Source organism: Silene latifolia, chromosome 2 (genome assembly GCF_048544455.1).
Source record: "Silene latifolia isolate original U9 population chromosome 2, ASM4854445v1, whole genome shotgun sequence".
Taxonomy (NCBI): Eukaryota; Viridiplantae; Streptophyta; class Magnoliopsida; order Caryophyllales; family Caryophyllaceae; genus Silene; species Silene latifolia.
Window position 1 is genome coordinate 74,003,279 of NC_133527.1, and position 7,383 is coordinate 74,010,661.

Below are 7,383 nucleotides of genomic sequence, written 5' to 3' on the forward strand. Positions count from 1 at the left end.
CAAATAATATGGGAATAGTGAGGTTCAGGTGAGAAAAGGCAAAACAAGTTATGGTAAAGTGGAGGTAAAAGCGCCAAGCTAGTTCCTAACAGGACCATAATAAACCATCCGAAACTCAACTGACTGAAAAACAGAATACAAGTGCCCTTCATTTGGCACACAGCTCACTAAACTCATACACAATCTCCTCAAAAATATGGAATAAGAATGGAGGAGTTAGACGGTCACAAACTTTCCTTTTTTAACACCGTCTAAATGAATCAAATCAACCAAATAAAACTTTTCAAACTTTTTTTTTTCTTTCTTCTTTTTCACGTGAATCAGCTTTTTTTAAAAAAAAATTTTCTTTTCTTCTTCTTTCACGTTTTCCACTCTTTTTTTCTTTTTCAATTCTTTTTTTTTTCTTTCTTTTTATCCTTCCTCTATTTACACCAACTCCATACAAATAAATACGGCCCAAACTGCAGACGGAAAATCATACCACAAAAGACATACTAAACTAGCTTGACTAGGCAGGCTCAGTTTGGGATGTAGCTTATGGGTCAAAAAGGCAAGTTTTGGCTTAAGTGGAGCTAAATGGGTGAAAAATATAAGGAAAAGGGGAAATTTACAAGCACCTCCCTGCATGTGACACCAACCACAAACCCGAATGTATGCATTTGACAAGAAATTGAATGTCATAAAAGTGCAAAAACGATGAACATGCTATGCAAGGAGTACTACTCTCAATTCCGAATGAACCGGTCATGAATGTCACCAGTTATGGGCTCTAAAACTCAGAATTTATGGAGTAGTTTGCCAATTTATCTGGTCAAGTCTAAACAGTCAGCTATATTTGAACAGAAACTCGTAGACTATGTGTATGACAAAGCTAATAACTATCAACAGAAGTGCAAGGCTCAAGTAAAAATGACAAGTTATAGTGCAATTTCATCACGGAAATCTACCGTTTCGACTCAACCTATATGCAAAAATAAACGTGAATATTTTGAATTTTTGAAATTTTCTAATTTTTTTTTTTTTTTTGATTTTTTGAATTTTTTAAATTTTTTAATGAAATAAACAAACAATGCGAGCTGAAATAAATAAACGTGAATGCAAAACAAATGCAAATGCAGACTCAAAAGGATGCAATGCCCTCCCCAAACCAAAACGGACAACGCCCTTGTTGTCCTCTAGCATACACCGGCAGATATATACAGGGGAACGGGAATATACAACCAATAAAGAATAAAAACAATAAAATAAAAAGGAGACAAAAATAAAAGAGTAAGATGTACATACAAAACACGAACTTCCCCAAACCAGCCAGAAAACTGGGGAAGTGAGTAGACCAGTAGCTACTCATCACCCTCGTCGTCACGGACGTCCTCCACCGTGAACTCCGGATCCTCCTCCTCAGCTCAGCTCGAGCTCTCTCCGCTGCCACCTCCGGGTCCCCGTCCTCCTCCTCCTCCTCTGCAGACTCCGGGTACCCCTCAGCTGGGTACCGGTAAAAGGAAGGGTGTGGCCAACCCTCTGGGATCGGACGGTGTCGACTCAAGTGGTACTCGTATAGAGGGAACAAAGTCAAAGCTAAGTCCCGCTCCATACGAGCCTGTCTCTCTGCAATCTCAACTAACAAACCGTCACGAAGCCCTTGGTCCATGACCGAGGACGCCTCAAAGGGTGGTGGAGGTACAAAATTAGCCGGTAGGACCGGCTATGCCTGTGTCTGGTCGTCGGGTGCGGGAGTAGGAGTAGGAGTAGGGGTCGGCATGGGAGTAGCCGTGGAAGGCTGGACACTCTCAGAAGGTGTGGACCCCTTTCCAGTCTCAAGTCTACGCCGCTTCTTGGCGGCGGGTAAAGTGGGAGGTGGTCGGAGTGGAAGGAAGTAGTCAGGCACTGGTGGAAGTCGGGCGCCCCTAGCGACAGTAGGCAAAGGGGCTAGACGGGGGAGAGTGTCACAAGGTAGGTCCACAGACAAGGAACCGTCTATCTTCCATGTCTGGTAGTCTGTGGTCAGCCAATGCTGAGAGTGCATGGCATTCAGACTCAAGTACCTCTCACCCCGGAGGTACAGTAAGTCACGAGGCCAGACGGGGAAAAGGGAACGGGCAAGAATGGTGGCCATGCCACCACAGGCAATAGATCCCGTGACCTTCAGCCCCTGGGCCTGGAAGTACTGGGCGGTCAGATAGGCGATGTTGAGGGTAAAAGGACCCTCGCAGTCAATGTTCAGGTAACCGCCTAAGACGGAGAGCTCGTTGTTGTTGATGTTGTTTGGCTCCTTTCGGCCAAAAATGGTGCTCCCCATCAGTCTAAGAAAGTAACGGGCAGGGGAAAGGTGGACCTGTGCGAGCTTTCGCTCGGGAAAGGTGGTCTGGGTCAAGGTCCGCCAAAGCTGACGAATGACCCTCCTAGGGACGGTAGCGTCGCCCGTAGAGGAAAGGCCAAGTCTGCTACCAAACTCCTCCAAAGTCATCGAAAAAGTCTGGTTGAACAACCGGAAAGACACAGAAGGACTAGTGGGGGCAGCATCGTGTGCCCCGGAGGAGAAGGTGAAGAAGCTGAGGAACTCAAGACTCAGCTCCAGAAAGGTACAGCCACTCATAGTAATGAGTCCGGCCATCCCCGTGCCCCGTAAAAGCTCACAAACTGACTCGTAGATATCGAGTCTATCAAGTGCCGGTTTATCTAAAAACCGGGTAGGTAAAAACTCACAGCCTAGGAGGTTATAAAACCTCTTACGATGTACACCGTTAATGAAAATTACCTGCGGGTAGTCGGGGTGAGAGTCGAGGGAGTTGTCCCCTCGGACAGTGACCGTGCCAGAAGGAGCAGCTGAAGTGGAAGTGCTAGGAGCTGGCGTAGAACGGGAACGCCCACGACCTCGGCCCCGGCCTCTAGAACCCGAAGTAGAAGCCCTACCAGTGACGGTGCGAGGAACTAAGGCCGCTCTAAAGGCAGATGCAACTGCAGGTGAGTCCGCCACAGGTGTGCTCACCGTGGCTGGAGTAGAGGCTGTGGCTGCTGTGACCACCACTGAAGAAGAAAGACTAGTAGCAGTGCTAGCAGTGGTGGTGGCTGTAACTGAAGTGGCAGCCGAAACAGATCTAACAGCAGTGCTAGCAGTGTTAAAAACAGTACCGGCAGCTGAAACTAAGAACACAGAAGTGTTGGCCGGTGCGGAGACGGTAGTAACAGCAGGGACCAGCATCTCAGACAAAGACAAAGACGGACTAGCAGAAGAGCTCGACGAAGGCATTGAGCTAGAATCCATCCTGAATAAAAAAAAAGGGCAGGGGAATTGATAAGAAAACAGCGGCTAAACTGCATGAAAACCAGCATGGTAACAGCATGACAATCCCCAAACAGTCGAAAAATTCGACTACAACCCGAAAATTCCTAATTTTCCTCAAAATTCGAATGACAGCGGGTAAACAGCGAGAGGGGCGGGGTAGCAAGCATCAACAGCAGTAATTAAGCAACAAATGAAGTTGACTAAGCATTTAGCAGCAGCAAAAACCAAGTCTTACAGACGAAAACCAGGTTTCAGTTGAAAATTTCGACTGTAACGACCCCTAACCGCAAATTTCGCGCAAAATTCTAATTAAACATCTAAGAATCAATGAGGCATGGGATTTAAGCATCAAGTAGTGTAAATTAAACAAGGAAACGAAATTTTAGTCGAAAATTTTGACCCAAAACTGAAATCGAAACCCTAATTCCTAATACACTTCATAAAAGGCATAATTAATGAAATTAGAATGCAATAAGGTGTAGGAATTACTTACTTGATGCTAGAGATCCTACAAAGAAAAATTAATCGACAAGAAATAAGAAAATTAGGCGATTTTTGAACGAAAATCGCGGAACCCTAATTCCTTCAATAAACCGAGTAAAGCAACACGAATCAAGGGGAAAGTAGAGGGCTTTTGTCGATTAATTAACAATGAACACAATGTAGGTGACGGATTTGGTAAAATGGCAAGAAAAATAAAGGATTTGGGGGTTTTTGATCGCAAAATAGGGAAGGGGTCAAAAAATTGGGGGAAAAATGAAATAAGAATCAAAAGTAAAGGAGTTAAAGGGAAACTCCCTGCGTGTCAATTCCCATTTTACTCGATCGAGTGGTTTAGAACTGCTCGATCGAGGACTTTAATGATCCATCTACTCGATCGAGTAGAAATTTACTCGATCGAGAACTCCCCATTTCTGCTTTACTCGATAGACTGATATGGCATTACTCGATCGAACAGAATCCACTCGATCGAGTACAAAAAGTACTCGATCGAGCTCTTTTTCTCGTGTAAGCTCTTGAATTCATCATTCTTCCTTTAAATTTGCGTAAAATTCCCCAAACCTGCATAGAAACACTTGCAAAAATATCCCAAAATACCAAATACGCAAAGTAACAGTCTATAGTCTCTATCTACGCTAAAAATTGTCTAAATTCTAATTGTCCTAATTAAACGCAATAAAAGAAATTCAACGGAAATTCAAAAATTGTTTATACAAGTTGGTACACGGGGCATTTCCCGCTCACTTCCCAAAGCAATTCAGTAGCCCCTCGGAGGGCTCCTGACTGGAGGACGTCACCTCAGTAACATTGATCGTCCTCTTCAGCTTCCATGAGCTTGAACTTGAATCATTAGGAGGAGAATAGTTCACTTCCACATATGCGCGAACTTTTCTCACCCTTGCTCCTTTCTCACCGGCTTTAACACTGTCACTCCCACTTTGACTGACATTAATTGCACAATGCCCTTTAACAGCTCCTTCATTGTTTTCATATGTACCTGCAGCAAGGAAAACAGACGAACTTTCCTCCTTTTTGCTCTCAACCTGAGGCGGAGGGGTCACAATAGCAGCACAATGCTCCAAATTTTCATTTGAAGTGTCAATAATAGGGTCAATAGAAGAGAGGGCATTGCAAGGCTGAGCTTGCAAGGGAGCGCTCCGGAACTTAGACTGATGGAATATCAGCTCCTCGTCCCCAACCTGAAAAGTCAATGTCTTGCCCCCGACGTCTATTACTGCACGGGCAGTAGATAAAAATGGTCTCCCTAAAATAATAGGGGCATGTGCATCTTCGGGGATGTCAAGTACAACGAAGTCAACGGGAATAAAGAACCTCCCGATCTTAACAGGTACGTCTTCTATTACACTTAGTGGCCGTGATATGCTACGGTCGGCCATCTGAACAGTCATGTTGGTGCAATTAAACTTTGTCGAACCAAGTCTCTTAGCCAGAGACAACGGAAAGACACTCACGCTAGAGCCAAGATCGCATATCACGTTATCACTCAAGTGGGTACCAATATGACAGGGAATCGAAAAACTACCCGGGTCTGACTGTTTGGGAGGTAACTTATTCTGAACTAGGGCTGTCCCATACTTCAGTCAAGGCTACCATCTCATTATCACTAATGTGCCTCTTACGCGATAAAATTTCTTTCATAAATTTAAGGTAAGAGGGTACCTGTGTCAGTAGTTCGGTGAATGGCAGAGTGACCTGCAAGCTTCTCAGGATCTCGGCAAATTTACCGAATCGTTGATTAGCTTTAGTACTCTGCAAACGCCTCGGGAAGGGAACCGTGATGGGTATCTCGAGTCCCTTGTTTCTCTCTTCCAACGTGTCAGCCGGATCAAGCTCTGTATCCTTTGGACGCTTCTTTCCTCTCGAACGAGGTCTTTCAGGCGATTTCTCACTCGATCGAGCACTAGCAGGCTCTCGATCAAGCTGTCCATTATCCATACTACTCGATCGACCAAAATTCGTATTCGATCGAGTAGTTTCTTCAACAGCATCACTCAATCGAGTAGAAATTTTACTCGATCGAGCAGTTGCATTTTCCTGTTCACTCGATCGAGTAGAAATTCCACTCGATCGAGCACTTTCTTCAGCAAATCTACTCGATCGACCTCCAGAGACTAGTCGATCGAGTACTTTCTTAGCCGTCAGCTCATTTCCTTTAGCAGAACACTGTTCATCAGCTATTATTTCCTTCCTCGGGTCTGATTTCAACACTTCTGGTCCCTCATATGAACGACTGCTTCTCAAATTAATTAAATTTACCGTCTCATGTGGATTTTTGTCAGTTTGTGACAGTAAATGACTTGGTTTCCTTGTGGACTGGTTAGCGGCTAACTGGGCAACTTGAATTTCAAGTGCCTTGATAGAAGCATTTTTTTGTTGGTCGCTTAACTTCCACTGCTTTGTCAAAGACTGCAACATAGTCTTCAACTCACCTATCTCACTTACCACACCAGAAGACGAGGCACCTTGATTAGGTGTAGGAAAGGAAGGAGGCTTCTGAAAGCCTTGTTGAGTCTTATGTGGAGGGGCATATGACTGCTGCTGGTGCGGAGGAGGGGTAGGATTGAGCACATTTTGACTAGTCCACCTTAAATTGGGATGGACTGCCCCTTGGTTATTATAATAAGAACCCCCTCCTTGCCTATATTGTTGAAAGGCAAGAACTTGTTCCTTCTCTGTAATACAGCCAACAGCAGTGTGACCGTCGTTGCTACCACACCTCTCACATGTGACGGTCTCCCCTCTAGTAAGCATATGGACCGTCTGAGGCTTCCCAGCAGAGTGTAACTCCAACTTATCAAATCTAGCATTCATGGCTTCCAGCTGAGCCACAACTTGCTTATCGACTGCATGAACTGTTCTAATACCATCCCTCGGGTTTCCATATTCAGCACTTTGGTTCGTCATCTCTTCAATAAGGGCCCATCCCTTATCATCGTCAGTATTCTCTTGGAATCTCTCATTGGATGACGCATCAAGTATGGCTCTATGATCATCATACAGCCCATTTTAGAACTGGTTAGACAGAAACCACGGGTCAAAACCATGGTGAGGAAGAGATCTCACCAACTTCTTAAAACGGGACCATGCTTCATAGAGAGTCTCATCAGGTGCCTGCTTAAAACTCGTAATCTTTGCCCTCAGCTGATTGGTGCGCTGAGGAGGGAAATATCTCTTATAAAAAGCAAGAGCAAGGGTCTCTCAGTTTGTAACCCCCGCGGTCGTACGGTCCAAGTCAGTTAGCCACTCCCTAGCTGCATCGGTCAAAGAAAAAGGAAATAGAACTTCCTTAATATTGTCTTGTGTTACCCCCTTTGTGGCGGGGATAGTAAAACAGTAGTCCGTAAAGACCTCTACATGCTTCCTCGGGTCTTCACCTGCCACACCTCTATAGAGATTTCTCTCCACCAGATTGATATAGGAAGGACGGATGTCAAAAGTATTCCCATCCTCAGTCTGGAGATTGAAACCTTTAGGAATATACGATGCTTTAGGCTCCGAGTGACTAGCAATGTTCGCCATCTTTACTGGTTGATTGGAAAAAATAGGAATGTCTTATTCTAAAGACTGGTCTTCTGCGA

General features: G+C 44.8%; 1 non-coding gene across 1 annotated transcript; it reads left to right on the forward strand.

Annotated features, from left to right (window-relative positions):
- The first annotated feature begins 6,842 nt into the window (after positions 1–6,842).
- Positions 6,843–6,948, forward strand: LOC141645010 (small nucleolar RNA R71). Its single transcript, XR_012544608.1, has one exon. It is a non-coding gene; the product is annotated as a small nucleolar RNA R71 (small nucleolar RNA).
- The last annotated feature ends 435 nt before the right edge of the window (positions 6,949–7,383 follow it).